Source organism: Siphateles boraxobius, unplaced genomic scaffold (assembly GCF_051911475.1).
Source record: "Siphateles boraxobius isolate OS27281-9 unplaced genomic scaffold, OSU_SipBor_1 48, whole genome shotgun sequence".
In the NCBI taxonomy this organism is placed as follows: Eukaryota; Metazoa; Chordata; class Actinopteri; order Cypriniformes; family Leuciscidae; genus Siphateles; species Siphateles boraxobius.
Genome location: NW_027509119.1, coordinates 7,970,263 through 7,990,000, shown reverse-complemented (window position 1 = coordinate 7,990,000; position 19,738 = coordinate 7,970,263). Strand labels below are relative to the sequence as shown.

Genomic DNA, 19,738 nt, shown 5'->3' with positions numbered 1-19,738 from the left:
GTTCCAGATACATTATATAATCAGTATATAAACCTTTCTGGATTTTGTGGGCAAGTAGACCAGACTTCTTAAAGTGCCCCTTTAATGCTTGATCGCATATTTCCTTTCATGCAGTGTGTTATATGGCTGTTTGTGAGTGTAAAAGGAATCTGCAAAGTTTTAAAGATCAAAGTGCACGATAAATGGAGTTATTGTCTCCTAAAAGAATGAACCGATTCAAAACTGCCTGAAACAAGTTGTGAATATTTCCAGTCTTACTTTCTGCATGAACCTACACTGTACTGAGGCCTGGAACACTAAGCATGAGGCCTGGAAGAGTTTGGTTCATGTTTTCTGTACTATGAAATTAAACTTAGTTTGTATGCACTTCCAAGGATGAGGACTCCGGTTCAAATTGATATGGTAAAACCGACTCCATTTTTACTTTTTGTATCACTGTGTATTAAGCATCGAGGAAGCCTCTGGAGCTGAAATTCAGATATGGTAATGTGCATTTCATTTCCGGTTCACGTTGTAATCGGTAGACCAATTACAAAAGACTGGGCCATCTGACCAATCACAGGAGAGTAGGCTTTAGAGTTTAATTTTAGGGTTTAGAGAGACTGAATCCTTTATCGAACCGTTTCAGGCACTGTGAGAAAAGAGGTATTGCTGCAAAGTATATAATGAGAAAATTAAGGTGTTTTTTGATATTGGATGCATGTAAACCTATTGTAGGAGACTCCAAAAAAAAAAAAAAAAGCATGTAATAGCTTTAATGCCACTTTAATGAACACAACATTCAATGTTTTGAACTAATTTAATGTAATTTCCCCAAACTATGCAAAGACTGCATTCAGATTGATACACACAGAACCAATAAATGTACAAAATGTTTCTATTCCCTATTCCCAGATGAATAATATCAAAATATAATTAAGATAAATATGGTTATATCAAATTCCTCATGTGTAAATAAATTATGCATGTAATGCTTGTAAATTGTTCAGTTAGGAGAAACTGTTTATGACGCAAAGACGGATGTATATGGAATACGAGTCAAATCATGGTTCAGGACCAATTTACCACAATGCTGTTTTTTGGTTTACAGTATAATGTGCTAATTTTCCCTCCAAAATGACACACTGTCATGGTGGGAAGACAACACATATGTTTCAGTTTAAGATTTCTATTCCTGTATAGCATTTTACCACATTGCTAATGCACAGAGTCCCACAGTCCTGCTGAGATTTTTAAAACAACAAGCTGAATCTCAACGATGTTTTGGACCATTGATGGTGTGGTGGCTTATTGTGAGGTGCTGTTTGATGGATGTCGAGTCTTTTATTGCCACCATATGCTCATGAGATTCTCAGAAGATTATGTTGGCGTCTGCAGAATGGGCTCTGATACCACCTCTTCCCTCCAGAGCATGGCCCACTGCAGTGTTTGAAGGAAGGTTGCTGTCAGTGTACAAAATAAAGTTCGTCCATTAAAACACTGAAAACCATATAAATGTCCTTTCAGAGAGCATCACATCCTTACAAATTTCATTTAATGGATATTGCATAACCCAGACTGACTCTGCAGAAAGACTTTAAATGAGCTAACACTGAACTGTTTGATGGAGATGGTTCTCAGTGCCAACAGGACTCGTTTTAACTTTGTGTTTTGTGTTATGTTTACTGCTAAAATGTTTACTGTAAAAGTGTGGTTTGAGCAAAATGTCTGATTTGCTGCAGTACTGCAAATCTCATAAAATATGCATTTTCTAAAATTACATTATTAGCATCTAAAAACACACACTACTAAATTGATTTTAAAAAGTCCAATACATTATACCATCAATTGTTGTCTTCATAAAAATCTTTGCACAAACACATATATATATATTTGTATATATGAACTGTGAGCTTGGAAGCATTTTTCCACAACACAGTTTGAACTTTCTAAATACTAGTTTTTGATAAAATATTAGAAGGGACATATCATTTTTTATTTTATTTTCATTGTTTAATAATAATTTATTCATTCATTCATTCACTGATCGATTGTTTCGTTGATTGATTGATTGATTGATTGATTGATTGATTGGTTGGTTGGTCAAACATCTCAAACATTGATTAAGCATCTCATTATCACAGCACAGTACATTAAAAACCCATTTTCTTAATTAAAAAAAAGTAAGACAATTGATTAATACATAACCCAGACACAGAAACCACAATATGTCTACTAATATTTCTCACCCTTAATATATGATGTTACAACAACACTTCTGTACAAGTCAAAATGTGACTCATTGGAAATACCCTCTTATCATCAGAGGGACTGTATTCCAAGAACGATTATGATCGTCATTAAACCGGAATCATAGGGAAAACGTCCTCATATCACTGATTGTGCAGTTGTGACGTAGTCTTTGAAGGGTGGCCGATCTTGCCAACACAAACTCCCCTGAGTCTGATCGGAAAGGTTCTGGGAAAGGTTTCTCTCCCAGACTAAAAGAACAAGACTGGTAGTGAGGCGAGTTTACTCACCCCACAAGAGGCTCAGTCTCTCCAGGCCTTCTGTGCTGGCATTCAGAAACAAAGACAAGCCCAGGACATGATACTCGCTTGTTTCCACTTTGCTTTCCCTCTACTGAGACTAAAACATCACCACTTTTACAAAGATTATAACAAGTTGTCTCCCATTGTCAGTAACCCAACTCCATACATGGAATGTTTTTAATCAAATTCAGTCAAAGGGTTTTATATTCCCTTATTCTGTAATTGACTTATTCTAACCATGTAGGATGTGAATGGTTTTATTTGTTCAACAGCATATAGTTAGAAAGACTACAAGAAACAGATGACTATAAGAGGTAAAACTAGAGCTGTTTGTAGTTCCACTGAACTATAAATTAACTATATGGTTGGTTTGTTGTGACGTCTGTGCAGTGCGCACACATGTTGGTCGTCGCAGGGTCTGGCTCTTTAAAGAGTTCAAGTGCCCCAACTTTTTTTATGTCCCAGGAGGAAAAACACCAGTCTGACATGGGGAGCGAGTCATTTAGGCCAGCCGCTGACGTATGCTGGAAGAGGAGGGGGCAGCAGCTCCAGTTCCAGACAAAATCCCCGCTCTTGGAACTGGCAATTTCAGCTGTAAAGAAGCAACTTAAAGAGAAAAAAATCCCCAGAAGTCCCACATCCCTCACGTCTGTCTATCTCGTTCAGACACAGCCTCCATTCCAATAGATGTCACTTTTCCCTGAGGTTTCTTTGGTGTTTGTCACCCAAAATGTAAATATTGGATGCTGCCATCTACATCATGAGTCAGACTATGAGAATCATATCACATGACCAAAAAAGCTTCTATTCTATTCTATTCTATTCTATTCTATTCTATTCTAGCAGCACTTTTTATGTGTTGACATTCATTTTGATGAAAATGAACCCAAGCTGGTCACCAAAATGTTGCAGGTTTGAACTTATGTTTTACTACTTACAGTTATAATTTTAGTTTGACTAAAGAAAGAAAGAAGAAGAAAAAAGTTAGTTAAGAATACGATAAACAACCAGCATTTATAATGATTTTGTATTCGTTTATTTACTGATTTTAAATATGGTGATAAATCTCTCATGTGAAAATAAATGACGCCTCTCATGCTGAATTTAACATTGTCTCTCTAAAATATTAATTTAAACACAGAGAACTGGAATGTTTAGTAAGGAGAAACTATTTATTGTTCATAAATACAATTAAATAAAATTAAATAAAATTAAATAAAATTAAATAAAATAATAAAATTAAAACAAAAATATTCTAAATCAGTACTTCCATTCTAGTAAACAATTTAAGTCAAACTATTAGTCTATAAATAAAAATTATTGATAACCAAAATCTCAAATTATTGTGTATTAATTAGTCATTTATTTACTTTTACTTTTATTTACTGTTATAATTACTTGGATGTTACTTAATTTCAGAACCAATGCCTATAAAATGGACTTTAAAAAAACTATTCAAATATCTATAAAAAATAATCTTCTGTCTGCACAAGAAATAAAACAGGGGCATACTTTGTGTATATTTTGCATATTTCATAAAGATTTTAGTCTGAAAGGAGTAAGAAAGCTACAGTATGTTTGTTTGTGTGTGTGTGTGTGTGTGTGTGTGTGTGTGTGTGTGTGTGTGTGTGTGTGTGTGTGTTTTGGGGTTGACACCCTGACCATTTTGTTTTTACAGAGTTATTTTGATTTACACATGTTTCCCCTGACTGCCTTGTTTTTCCACAACAGTAACTCATGGTTATCTCCTCTGGTCCTCTGAAGAGGGGCTTTTACTCGGAAGAATCCTGCAGTTTAAGCCTCTTTCCTGGCTCTTGTACAGAGCATCTTATAGCATCCTGACACTCTTACTGTTGTCTTTTACTTTTTTCACGCAGTATACTGAGCTACAGTTTGTTTGTCTTAAAGGTGCAATGTGTAATATTTCTGAGGATCTATTGACAGAAATGCAATATAAGATCTACTATGTTTCCAGTGGTGTATACACTCTAAAAAATAATTCAGTGGCTTAGTAAATATCACAGTTATAGTTAACTTTATTAACTTAATAAAATCTCTGAACATCATTTACGTGATAGTTTGAGTTGAACATACAAAAATAATTGACTAAAAATCCAACAGTTAATTTTGTCTAAAATTTTCAGTTATATTTAAGTTTTTTTCGCTAAAAGAATTTAGTTTTTGACTAACCAATTATTAATTTAAAATATACTTAATCTATTTGTGAAATTTCCGTCAAAATATTTTGAGAATGCATAATTAAACTGATCTGCTTCAAGAACCACAAATATTACTTTATTCAAATCAATATTATTCATATTTGACACATACATAAGAAATTGAGTAAGTTTACTCAATTAAAACAATGCGCCCCTCCCCCACCCTCTGATGTGACGACGGAGATGACGACGACTCAACGGTTGAGTGAACGCGCGCTGTTTGAATTCTCTCCTCCGGTCTCCAGAACAGTTTTCTCTTCTCGGAGTCGCAGATTATATGTATTTCCTCTGTGAAATTCAGGTTTGTGTATGTTTTATTTTATCTATAAAATCACTACTGTGCTTTAAATCATTTTATTTAAAGCAAAAGAACATATGTGACTCACCTAATTTAAACGAGTGTCGCGACTTTCTTTTTGCGTTATTGTAAAGCCTATAACAAGACTATATTCCTAAAGATAATGAATATAACTAATTTGGATGATAAAATGTTCTCAGAACTGTGCACTGTTTGTTTATTAGCAGGTTTTGTACTCGCGTCGCAGCATCTTTTTGCTCTGAGTGAAACGCAGGACGGCGGTCTGAAGTTCGAGGTTCACCCGCAGAGCGCGAGTCCATCTCCGGCACGAGAACCAGCGCTGATCCGGTGGAAACTGGATAACAGACCGGTTGATTAAACTTGAATTACTTGAATGTTTAAATGTTTAATTTTTATTTCTAAAATGTTTGTTACATAAGTTTATATGCAGGCAATATTATTTATGCTAAAACCGTATAAAATCCACTGTAACGTTATTGCTGTACTCTTCGACAATAAAGGCCAATGTCATGTACCGGTGGTTGTATGGAATATATTTTTTACAAAGGTTTAAAGGAAATGAAAAAGTTAATAGGCCTATTACTAATAAATAAAAACAGTTGATATTACTCATACATATTGTTTTTTTAAATGTTGTTCCCCAATTCATTCTACTCAATTTTATTTGTTAATGTACCAAATGCAGTTACTCAGATCTACTTAATTTTTTAACTTACATTTACTCAGTTTATACAGTGTATGTAATTTATTTCACTGCTTTCAAATTAAATCAATATTTTTAAGTGTAAAAATTTTTCGCCAAAAAAATTGAGTAAACCATGGTTAAAGTTTTTAGAGTGTAAAGACCTTGCATAATGAACCGTTATGTTTTTATTATCTTAGAATGAGACATTTATATCTCCATAACCGCAGGCACCCCCTTCTATGGAGATCGACATATTGTGTCGTCATGTTTCTACCGTAGCCGACAGCAAACACACAGCGCTAGAGCGCGTTTCGTCACTACCTTGAAAAAGGTTTTCAGTGGTGTATAAAGACCTTACTTAATGACCCGTTATATTTGTATTACCTTAGAATGAGCAGTTTCTATCTACATACACCGCGGCTCCCCTTACATTGAAATGCGCCGACATGTTTCTACAGTAGCCCTAAATGGACAAACGCGTTTCATTACTCTGTTGCTCTTCGTGCAAGGAAGCAAGCTTAGTTCAGTGAATAAAACACTGACACAATGATGAACAAGTAACAATAATATTCGCAATAACATATAGTTTTACTGAATAATTTCGATGCCGCTAAAAATCACACACTGCACCTTTAAACGTCTTTGAGTAATTTTTAAATCTTTGAGTAATTTCTCCTACACATTTTCAATGTCATTTTAAATGTTTTGGAGTTAATAAATTGTATTGCGTGGTCTGACAAAAGCAAAAGAGATACTTTTCACATATTGTACATTTTTCTCCTTTGGTAAAAGAGCCAGTACCTGTTCACAAAAGTCTCTTTGGGTTTCACATCAGTGTGTACAGACTCATCTGGCAATGTTTCTGTTGTAAACACGTTCCTCTAAGAGAGAAGGACACTTGTGGAGAGACAAGATGTATTCTTCCTCTTTTAAATCAAAATCATTCTTGAAGTTTCAACAAATGCTGGCAAATCTTAGCAATCCCTAACTGAAACGCAATGAACCACGCAGCTAGTATAGACTACTATAGCTAAAGAAAGTCCAAATCCGTGACTGTTAGTCACTTTAGCTACTGACCTATATACCACAGCACAGTATTGAATACATAAATAAATGTTGGCTGCTGTGAGTTGTATTATTTGTTAATGGTTATTTAGAAAACAGGGATCCTCGGTCATACTCAGATTGACAGCTACACACAGAGCTGTTTTGCTGGATGACAGATAATGTCACTCTTGTGTAGTCTCAGAATGTGCTGTGAAATTTTTCTTCTTGCTCAACAACAGCAAGTATTTTTCTGAACCTTGAATGACTACCAACACATTCCAGTACATGAGAGTTCAAAACTCAGGTACGCTACAAAACATTAGGGTACTTATGGGTTCCTTTCAGTTAACTGTCCTTTAGAAAGTACAAATTGAGCTTTAACCACAAGGCTACACTGCAGCCTTTCTTCCTCTAAACCAGTGGTTCACAACTTTTATGACTTGAAGAGCCACAATTGTTCAAAACAACATTTTAAATCAAGCTCCCTGTCACAGTAAAAAGGGCTGCCCACTGCTCTGTGTGTGTTCACTACTCACTGATCCTAATGCATGGGCACTAACTTGGCCTTCACATGTCGCTTTATATACCGGCTTCCTATTGTGCTGATTGGTTGGATTACCTTCCGAACTTTGTTAAATAAACTTCATTATGAGAAAAATAATGTGGACATGTTTACATCACTTATTACCACTGATTTCAGATCTCTGAAATACTTGATTCTTATTGGTCAATAGTGCCATTTATAAGTCCGCTCATCCGGGTAATTGAACCGATGCTACTTTCGGATCACACACCAAAGACTCTCGTGTTGCATAAACACATCTGGCGCCATCGTCTGTCTCCGTTATAGAGCCAAGGCTCATCGATGCACAAAGCCAATGAAGGCTATCCCATCTGATCCAGGCCTACAGAAGGTCTACTGTGGTACATGTCACAAAATTGCAATAATAGCAATGGAGGAATGTGCCACAAAAAATTGTGCACCACACTCTGCTGTGACGTGCATGGCCGTGTACGTGTGCTGATGCCTGGGGAAGTGATGTCACCAGGTTGCACTGTGGGATGATGACAAGCCGGTGGAGGGAGTGTGTGGTCAATGTTCTGCTGGGAAACCCTGGGTCCGGCCATTCATGTGGATGTAAATTTGACACGTGCCGCTATCTAGACATTGATGCAGATCAGGTACACCCCTTCATGACAATGATGTTCCCTGGTGAAAATGGTCTCTTTCACCAGGATAAAATGCCCTGACACACTGCACACATTGTTCAAGAATGGTTTGAGGAACATGATGAAGAGTTCAAGGTGTTGGCTTGGCCTCCGAATTCCCCAGATCTAAATCCAATTGAGCGTCTGTGGGACGTGCTGGACCAACAAGTTTGATCTACGGCAGCTCTACCTCGCAGCATACAGGACATGAAGGATGTGGTGCTGATGTCTTGGTGTCAGGGACCACAGGACATCTTCAGGGGTCTTGTAGAGTCCATGCCTTTACGGGTCGGTGCTGTTTTGGCAGCACGCGGAGGACCAACAGCATGTTAGGCATGTGGTCATAGTGTTTTGGCTCATCTGTGTATTGTCACAGATGCCAGCCAATACTGTCTGTTATGACTTACATAACAATGAGCAACATTTTTAGAGCATTTATTAATATGAATAATAATGTTAAAAAAGACCTTCAGATTTTCTTTCCAGTTTCGGATGATGTAAAAATAATGGAAACTAATCACATCTAAAAGCAGTTACATAGTAATCAACTGCATTAGGTTAGATGATTTTTGACAGGTAATTCTGAATGTAACCCTCTGAATTCTGAATGTAAGTGTAACCCTCCGAAACTGGCTTACAATTCACTATTTGAGCTCTAAAACAAGCTTTCACGAGCTGCTGGGCAGAGGCAGCAATACAAATGTGACACAAGAAAGAAATGACAGAATTTATGTACTTTGCAAATGGCATTTGAGAGAAAAAAGCTTCAGTATTTAACTGGATCATTCTACATTATGTAATGTTATTGCTTAATACCAGAAGTGGTCTTTCAGAATCAAGCAGACACAGTTATATCAGATGAGTGGAAAAGTACTCTCCTGCCTGTGGCCTCACTGCTTGTGCACATTTCTCCCTCTGGAGTCGCTCTGTATGTAATCAGGTGCGCTAGAGCCCTCAATTCAAGCCAAAGTACAAGGGCTGCCAAGACTTGCCCGTTTGCTCCTTATTTTCAATCAAATCTCAGCCTCGAGAGCCAGGCTCCATGTGTGAGTGTGCGGTCCAGGGTGAAAATCTGAGCTGGAGGTTGCAGGGAGGTTATTCATCTTCAGATTTTCTACACTGAAAGATCAGTGTCCGAATGGTACAATAAACTTGGGAGAAGCTATGTGGATTTGGCATTGTACTGGAATGCTCCATCGTTCATTATAAGAGAGATTCATGCCATGCAAATACTGGTATTGTGAATGATCTAGCTAGACAATAAAGACAAGGCTGGACACACATTCTGGCTCTGTCAAATCAAACACAGCTGTCCATGTGCCCTAAATAACCCTGCTCCGTTTTTGTAATTTATAGTGCCCCAGATCCTACATTTCCTCTGGACAAACATAGGCATACTACTAATTCAGGGAGGCATCCATAAACATAGTTTAAAGGGAAGTCCAAAGAGCTTCTCCTGTAGAACAACATTGACAATGACAACTCGTGGCATTCTGAGGAGGCTGTGATAGTTGCCCAGACCCTGTGAAATTTGGAGTTATGTGCTACAATGCCTGTATTGCCAGTTTCATTGCACAAAAACACTTCTCTAAAAGAGGTTTTCAGAGTGATGCCACGGAATAAACATTTTAGAACCTTTCAGTAAACAGTTCTTAAAAGAACCAATTGTATAATATAAAGAACTCACGATTAAAAATAAAGACATCATTGGTTTCATGAAGAAACTCGGCTGGACGAGTGTGCGTCATGATTGGTTAACCATTTCGAGCGTTTGGGAAATGTAACACCCCTTACCATAACCACGAGTTTCAACACACTACTAACGTAATTCAATCAGACCTCACCCATTTATTTTGCGTATGCCTTGGGCGGGTATTATTTAAATGAGGAATATTTAGAGTAGAGTCAAGGCATTTCAGGGAGTTCAGAAACAGTGTTTACTGATATAGAGAATAACTCCCTTTGGAGTGAGTTTGGGCTTTGTAACTTTGCAGAACTTTTTCATGCTCAAGCAGACAAAATACACACTAAAGAAAGTTGAACATGTAAAAAAGCATAATAGGACCCCTTTAAAGATTCTTCATTGACCTACAAATACCAATAAAGAACCTTTATTGAGTGTGATTCATAGTCTGAATGGAAGGCAAAAAATATAGTAAGAATATCTCACCTATATAATTAGATAAAGCCACTTGTAGCTATCATATACAAGAACTGATAATGATGTGTGATGTACTGTACATTAAGGGAATGACATGCAAGGGATTTAATTAAGATGATAAACTGTGACCACAACTGAAAGTCATTATGCATTACAAGTTAATCAGACAGACTTGCAATCTCTGATTCATAATGTCATAACCATATTTGGTTAACAATAGATTTGTTATTATACAAAGGCTTCTAAGACTTCACTGTTGAAACGAGAGGCCTAACGTAAATCAAGATGTCAGACTTTGTTTTTATGACAATCGCTGACTCAGCATAGTATTGTGCTTTGTTGCTATACATCTTATTATAAAGACTGCATCAGAAAATGGGCTTTGTTTAAATTCGGAAGTTTTAAATGCAGGCTTTGATGAATCTCCCGTGTCCTTTCATCACCAATTCAAAGGTGCATTCAGCAGTTTGGTGCTAATTTAAAAAGTTTTACACTTTAAGAAATTAATTTTCGTTTTGTGAAGAGTCATCTGAACGATGTACTCACATGAGATGAAAACTACTCAGAAAATATTTCCTTAAAAAGTGTTTTAATGTGGGCCTTACCTAGAGTACATTTTAAATCTTTATATTTTTAATAATCTTTTGTTGTGCCTTAAAGAAGTACACTAATTTTGATGTGTTGACAGTGTACGTTTACACGACAATGATGTACTAAAAACTGAAAAGTTTTTCTTTTGCATTTTTTGTGTCAACGTTGTCAAAATGATTCCTGTTCACATGGATCCGTGAAAACGAGTACAAATGCTGTACTATTTTGCCAGGCCAGTAGTTGGCGATGTCACTCTGTAAAGAAAAACTATACACCGCCACCTATAGACTGAACACGTAACAGTGCATGATGTCACTGGTTTCATAAATTCGCGGAGACGATAACGGTACCGTTTTCAACAACGTTGAAATGTGTTTTCAAATGTTGGTGTTTTCAGGCCCCCAATATGGCCAAAATACATAAAAAGTATTTTTAAATGTCCATTTTTAGCTGAAAACGGTATAGTGTATACGGCCCCTAATGTAATAAATCACATGTAAATTACTTGATTGTAATTTAACTCTAGTATGTTATTTATTAGTATGTTAGTATGTTAAGACTTTAAAGGGGACATATCATGAAAATCTGACTTTTTCACCCACGGCACCGCCATTTAGTTTTCGCAAGCGACAACAGTGTAACCAGTTCTAACTCGATGGCAAAAGTTTGAGCAAAGCATCCAAACTGTTCTGTTGTTGCTGCACAGACGAGCACTGAACACTATTTGACCAAAAAATGTCACAGCTGTCTTATAAAGACCTCAGGGAACTGTGTCAACTTGTGTAAAAGTGAGACGAATCAATGTAACTCCACAACAACTACATACAACCATTCAGGTCCAGGTCAAGCGGCAACATTCTAATCTGAAAAATGAAGCCTACCCGGAAGTGCGAAAAACTGCATTACATCGAAAATCCGCTAGGGGCAGGTCCCAAAAGGGAGCAAATGTCCATAGACCCCCATGTTAAAATGTCCGTTTTCACAGGATAAATTCATGTTTTTACAGGTTGGTCCCATGGACTTTTATTGTATTTTTCGATAGGTTCCGAGTGCCTGACAACTGTGAGGGGGGTGAATTTTTTTCTAACTCGTTAGTTTAGATCGTATTTAGATATAAAATGTATGACAAATAAGGACGTGGTTAACTTTGATTGACAGCGTGATTGACAGCTGATAACGGGCTGCGCCGAGTGGAATTCCTGAAATTTGACGTCTCGGCCATGATCTGACACAACACATCATACCACCTCTGTATCCTTTCAGAAAAGATTTTCCAAGGTGGCGCCGCCCATACCCCCCATAAACTGCTTCAAAACCGTTCTTCAGAAAGTCTATGGGTGACGTCACAGACGCTTTGTCAATATTTTTTACAGTCTATGGTCCATGTGCGTCTAAAAGTTGAAACCTCTAACTGAGTCTCTCCTGCACTCCGCTTCTTGTTATTTCTGAGATTTTAGATTAGTGAAATCAGCGTATGTTATTGCTGGAGTATCTGTAGCTCCTGTAAAAGGATCGTCCGTCTTCTGAACGGAGTTGGGGAAAAGCAGCTCATGTGCATTTAAAGGGACACACACAAAAATGGCACATTTTAACTCACACCCAAAAAGGGGCAAATTTGACAACCTATAATAAATTATCTGGGTGGTATTTTGAGCTGAAATTTCACACAGACACATTCTGGGGACACCAAAGATTTATATTACATTGTGTGAAAAGAGGCATAATATGTGACCTTTAACCTTATTTCAAAGACAACAGAATTATGAAATTACATATAAAAATGTACTTAAGTCCTACTTACTTTCAGTTCGCACTTTAAGTATATTCTTTTAAAGTATATTAATTCTGTTCTTTTTAAAATTATATTAAAGTGTACTTCTTTTTCACAAGGGTACACAGGATGGAAAGATTTGTTGAAAGAAAAGTCCTGAGAAGTGATGCCCAAGTTGAGTTAATAATTAGTACTAATATGGTTCCTTATTTCAACCCATTTTTGGCTTGATCATTATTTATTTATCTATTATTAGCAATTTTGTTTCACCGAAAAAAAAAAAGACCTTTTAAGAAGTTTGAGACCAATATTAACTTTGGCGTCTGTGCAAATGCTTCATTTAAGGAGCCTGGTTTCCTGTCACAAATTCATAAATTAATTTGCACAGCGGAAGCTGCTGTTATTTATGACAGAGCAAAAACAGCTGACAGCTTCCAACTCCATTATAAACATTTGGGCAGATGGGAGGTGCTTTTGTTTTGTGCTCTCGTTGCTGTTTTAAAGTGACATATCTTAAGTGGGTGGAAAAATTGGGAATAACTGTGTGGTTTAAATTTACTGCTCTGCTGGTCCTTTTGCTTGTCATCACATGCCATTGCTGTTGGGTAATTGCAGCTACATTAATTAGACGGAGACAGGGAACTGTATTTTATTTTAGAAGACTCAAAGCTGACTTTCAGAACGTGATGGTTGTGTTATTGTGGGCACGGTGTCTGTGTGGAGAATATCTCCAGAGCAGTGCTGTTTATGACACGGATCAGCAGAATTTAATGAAAATCAGGTCAGGCTACAGGCTGACCATTCTGTCTTTGTCTGTGTGCTCTGGTCCTTGTCTTTCCATGGCACCTGGGAATGCTTATGACAGGCGCCAATTCCAACATGGCTTCTGAGGTTTTGAGATGCTTGGCTTCAAGTGACAGGTCTGCACTTTACTTCTCCCCACTTCTCTCATTCTTGGCTAGTAAATCAGCATCTCCTCCCATCTGTGATCACTATATTTTCATGGTTGTGTCGTCATATTTACGTTGATATTTTGAGCTTTTAACCATCCACTTTTCTTTGATTAAATAACTACAGACAGAGACACAATCATTTTCCCACTGTGCTCAACCACAGTGTTGTCTTAACATTTGGGCTCTAGTTTTGATGCCCTCACATAAAGTCTGTATAGCACCAAAACACTATTCTTAGACATATTCAACCGAAAGCAGGCTTTGCAGTGGGTGGTGATGTTAAGCTTTTTGTTTTTGGCTAAAGTAAGTGCAAACACAACATATGTGCCAGCAGTCATTTCTGAAGAAAAATATGGCCAAACAACAATTTTGGAGAACAATATGGATTTTGTCACATTTTAGAAAGGTAATGCATTATGAAAAAGCTGGGTCTCGTTCAAGTATAATTGCATGATTTAATATTTTAAATATATGAATTTCGGATTAATATCCGAAAACCAGTCAGTATCTGGCGTGACCACCATTTGCCTCACGCATGCAACACATCTCCTTCGCATAGAGTTGATCAGGTTGTTGATTGTGGCCTGTGGAATGTTGGTCCACTCCTCTTCAAAGGCTGTGCAAAGTTGCTGTATATTGGCAGGACCTGGAACACGCTGTTGTATACGCCGATCCAGAGCATCCCAAACATGCTCAATGGGTGACATCTCCGGTGAGTATGCTGGCCATGCAAGAACTGGGATGTTTTCAGCTTCCAGGAATTCCAGATCCTTGCAACATGGGGCAGTGCATTATCATGCTGCAACATGAGGTGATGGTCGTGGATGAATGGCACAACAATGGGCCTCAGGATCTCATCACAGTATCTCTGTGAATTCAAAATGCCATCAATAAAATGCACCTGTGTTCGTTGTCCATAACATACGCCTGCCCATATCATAACCCCACCGCCACCATGGGCCACTCGATTCACAACGTTGACATTAGTAAATCGCTCACCCACACGATGCCATACACGCTGTCTGCCATCTGCCCAGTACAGTGAAAACGGGGATTCATCCGTTAAGAGAACACCTCTCAAAAGTGCCAGACACCATCGAATGTGAGCATTTGCCCACTCAAGTCAGTTACGAACTGCAGTCAGGTCAAGAGCCCGAAGAGGACGACGAGCATGCAGATGAGCTTCCCTCAGACGGTTTCTGACAATTTGTGCAGAAATTCTTTGGTTATGCAAACCGATTGTTGCAGCAGCTGTCCGGGTGGCTGGTCTCAGACGATCTTGGACGTGAAGATGCTGGTTGTGGAGGTCCTGGGCTGGTGTGGTTACACGTGGTCTGCGGTTGTGAGGCCGGTTGAATACTGCCAAATTCTCTGAAATGAGTAGAGAAATCTCTTATGGTAGAGAAATGAGCATTCAATTCACGGGCAACAGCTCCGGTGGAAATTTCTGCAGTCAGCATGCTAATTGCACACTCCCTGAAAACTTGCAACATCTGTGGCATTGTGCTGTGGCCAGCCTAAGGCACACCTGTGCTATAATCATGCTGTCTAATCAGCATCTTGATATGCCACACCTGTGAGGTGGATGGATTATCTCGGCAAAGGAGAAGTGCTCACTAACACAGATTTAGACAGATTTTTGAACAATATTTGAGAGAAATTGGCCTTTTCTGTACATTTGTGGCCTTTTGTGAAAAAGTCTTAGATCTTTCAGTTCAGCTCATGAAAAATGGGGACAAAAACAAAAGTGTTGCGTTTATAATGTTGTTCAGTATATGAGGGTTTCCCACACAAATTTTTCTTGTATGAACCTTTTCATGAAGGAATTATGATTCACCAATAAGTTTCTTACAAACATTTATTCTAAATTCAATGTAGAAAGAATGTAGGAACAACTGAAACCACACATATTTAAAAAAAAATAGCATCATACACCCAAAAGTTCTATATAGAATCTTAAAGGGTTCTTTCTGGCGCTTCATATATAGAACCTTTTTTGACGTCACAAACTACCTTGTAACCAATCACAACAACTTGTGATTGTAAACGAGTGGACGAGTGTGATTGTGAGCTGTGTGAGTGAGTGGAAGCAGGGCTAATTTGCATATTCATAGAACCGCATTTACTAAATTGGGCAAAGGTTCATGCCTATTTTAAGGCATGAAGAAATTTTTAAATGTTTTTTAAAAAACGTTTAAATATGTAATTTTTGTGATAAAAGATGAGTTTTAAGGGATACAATTATTGACTTAGACATTTCTCCTTGTATATTTGGCATACAAATTTCTTTAAAATTTAATCCAGAATCATAAGTTTCTATAGAGAACAATTTTGAACCTTTTCTTCTAAGCGTGTATGTTTGCCTAATATGTAGCAGTTAATATTGTTTAAAATGATGTACATTCATGCATATAAAACTCCAGTCCTATCAGTAGTCAAATAAAAGCCGTTTCATATTACATGGAGTGGGTCTCCTCATGGGGGCTGCCATGTTGAGATCACATGACCAGCTGAATATTTTTAGTAATTTTATAGTACTTTTGCTTCTCACTTTTAACTCAGTAGCCCTGTTTTTGGACACTTTCGATTAATTAATCATGACAGACTGCTAGTATTTCTATATATGCTGCATTCACATAATTAGGTGTCGGTATAACAATCACTTGTTGCATGAAGGGAACCATGTGCCTGATAATAACTCTCCATGCTCGCCCACCCTCTGCTGGAGTCTTTCGGTACTGCACCATAACAAACTACACAAACCAATGAAATAACCAATCATAACAATAATATTCTCTTCTTAATAATTGCTACATAGTCTAGTTTCATGTTTTATATGCGTATGAAATTGCGTACTTTCTGAGTAGGTACTACATTTGAATTTGAATTTACGTTGTGACCGTTAAAAAGTATGTATTATATAGTATAAATATGTGTAGTATGAATGTAATCCGGACATACTACAATCCATCATTTTGTCATTATCACATGACCTACCAGCATCATTTGCGTCGCTTCACTGCCATTCATTAATCCTCTCCCGTGGCCTCATCGGACAGTAAAGTGTCCATCGAATGTGCACTTCAGAATCTTGGTGGAAGTAGTAGGTCATCCGGGGAATTTTCACCTACTGTTTTTCGAATACTATATAGTAGGGAAGTATTCCATTTCGGACGGAGCCATGGTCGTTTAGTTTGGTTTTCATTGTTTCCAGTTTTTCATTTCTGTTTCCTTGGTTGTCATGGTTTCTATTCTAAGTATGTTTGTATTTGTTGTCATAGTGATTCATTAGTTGATTGATTAGTCCCCACCTGTGCCATGTTTTCCTCCTCAGTTATCCTGTGTATATAATTTAGTCCTCGGTAGTGATGGCCAAATGAAGCGTTTCGAAGCATTATTGCTTTCTGATACAATTGTGTCGAAAATGCTTCATTACTCGAAGCTTCATTCAGATAGAAATTGCAGCACCATCTCCTGGTGAAGTAAATGTAATGCAACAAAGCTGACAACCATAAAATGCAAGTAGGCTTATATGTTAACGCCCCGTTTATTACGTGTTTACCGAGGCTTGAAAACATTTCTTTTCAAGAAGGCTTTCAACACGTAACCACTTGTTTTGTTCTTAGTCGTTGTGCTAGCTATTTTGTTTTAACTGCTTAAATTAGCTTTAACTTGCAATTTTTTATATACTGCTGTCTTTTTTATGTGTTTTTTATGGAAAGCGCTTTGTGCACCTTTTTGGTTGTTGTAATGGCGCTATATAAATAAAAATTGAATTGAAAAAAATGTTTTTGATCAAAGCTGAAACAGTGTTAGTGCTGTGAAACTCATTTATATGAGAATTTTACAGATACTGATGAATTTCATGTGTTCACCTTGATAATAAAACATTAAGCATGATGTGTGTGTGTGTGTAATTATTTCTTTAGACAAGGACAGAAGATCAGACCAGCTTAAAAAAAGTTGGTAACCATCACAGAAATTCTAATGGTTTCTATTAAAATGCCAATAGGAACCATTGGCTTTTACCATTTAAACCACTACAGAATTCTTTTTGTAGTGTGTTTGGGACATATTCCATTAGGATTTAATGCCCCCATCAATAGAACCCAACACATATCAGTAGAGACCCACAGAGACCACTATAATTCCCATTACAACCAATAAAATTCCCATGAAAACCATTAAATCCAAGAGAATTTCTGTAATGGTTTATATGGTTTTTTTTTGCAGGGCAGTATCATGTGTGAAAGCTTCATCTTGTTTAGCTGTGGGAAGCAGAACTCTAAACTTGTTAACTGGTGGGACTGGTATTTTTTGTATGTTGAAAAGGATTTGCTTGTGTAACTGGTTGTACTTATATAATGTAGCAGAGGGTTTTTGAAGTTTCTGTCTTTGATGCATGTTTTTATGTTCATATGTTCTCTAATTAATAATAAAAAATAAAAAAAAACATTTGGGTGTGCTTTGGGTACATCATGCAGAAGGCTTAGACAAAGTGTTCATTAAATGGTATGGTTTTTATTCAGAAATATTATTTTCTCCAGTCTTTGGTGAAAGGCGATTTCCTTTTTCTTTGTATAATAACGCCAATCCAAACACCGACTACTACAACCCACGGTGTTGCCATGGTTTGGCTTCACTTTTATAAGAAATACAGCCGCCAGGTTTCAAACCTGTCAGCACTGGATTGGGCTGTCAAAGCAGTCAGGTGGTTCACTACAGCAGTGAACCAGTGTGTTTGCTTCAGACGTAATTTTCACGTGACTAGTGACGTAAGGATACAAGCTCCGAAGCAGTGGTTCATTGCAAGGACCGTTCGAGTTTGAAGCAAGCTTCGGAGCGTCGGTGTCAGACGTAACATCACTAGTCCTCGGTCCATTCTTGTTAGTTGTATTGTGATTTGCTTTACCTTCTATGTTTACTTCATTTTCCTGCATGTTTGTATTTCTGTTTGTGGTTAATAAATAATACTTCTGCAACTAGACTCAACCTTCCCTTGCTGCAACCACTGCTAACAACTAATTAATATAAACATAATGTTACATAACTGCTCGGAGACGCGAAGGTTAAGGATCCAAACGCAGTATTTATTAAAAGGGTAACCCACAATCTTAATTCAAAAACCAGGCAAAGGTCAAAACACAGGCAAAACAGTCCAAACAATAACAGAGTCCAGGGCCGTAGCAAAACAGACAAATCAAAGGGAACAGGGAGATAAATGAAAACCAAGACATGGGAAAATATAGTAGAATGCTGAGAAATGCCGTAAAGACACATACAAGACCTAGCGATGAGTGACTGACTTGACCTGACCAGGCTTATAAAGGGTGAGATAACAAGGTTAATGAGACACAGGTGAAAACAATGAGTGCTAGGCAAAGGATTATGGGGAATGAAGTCCATCACTGAGTAGCAGAGGGCTGGGATGGAGTGCCCTCTGGTGGCTATCAAGACTGTTTACTAGGGCTTTGCAAAATATCGATACAGCTAACTATCGCAATATTTTTTTCAAGATAGTATATCGATATTCCAACCTCTAGTATCGATACTTTTTTCAAAAAATCATGTTTTAAACGGACTTAAAATTACGTTAGCCTTTCATCAAATCCCAGTGTGTCAAACAACCTCCTCAGTTCCTGTAGATCGCTGACTCGCTGTCTACGTTGCCCGTCGTACATTCACACGGTTTGATTGCAGCATAGTAGAGCATAGTCAAGTCACCTTTATTTATATTGCGCTCTTTGCATAACAGAGATCGTTTCAAAGCAGCTTTACAGTGATAACAGAAAAATGCAACAACTTTGTTAAAGCTTTTACAGCAGCTCTAAAAGAAAATAGTGTCCATACTCAGTTTGTTCCGTACCTGTTTTATTTAGGTTATAAAAATCATTAGTTATTAATTTAGTTTATTTAATTTATACAGCAGCTCTGGAGAAAACAGTGATGTCATCGATCAGTTCAGTTCTCATTCAATGGTGTCAATGCAGGCAGATCAATAATATTGCTTAATAATAATAATACAGATTATTTCAGTTTTATGAACGTTTACTTAATGCACTTAATTATTTTTTTTTACAACATACTACAACCCCAAGTCAGAAAAACTTGGGACATTTTGTAAAATGCAATAAAATCAAGAATCTGTGATTTGTTCATTCTATTTAACTTTTTATTAGCTGACAAAAGTACAAAGAAACGTTTTCCAATGTTTTCACTGACCAACATAATTGTATTTTGTAAATATGAACA

At 37.3% G+C, this 19,738-nt stretch overlaps 1 long non-coding RNA gene across 1 annotated transcript; it reads left to right on the top strand.

Moving 5' to 3' along the window:
- Positions 1-4,821: 4,821 nt before the first annotated feature.
- LOC143710860 (uncharacterized) lies at positions 4,822-5,583 on the top strand. Its single transcript, XR_013194662.1, has 2 exons — positions 4,822-5,051; positions 5,273-5,583. It is a non-coding gene; the product is annotated as an uncharacterized LOC143710860 (long non-coding RNA).
- Positions 5,584-19,738: the final 14,155 nt, after the last annotated feature.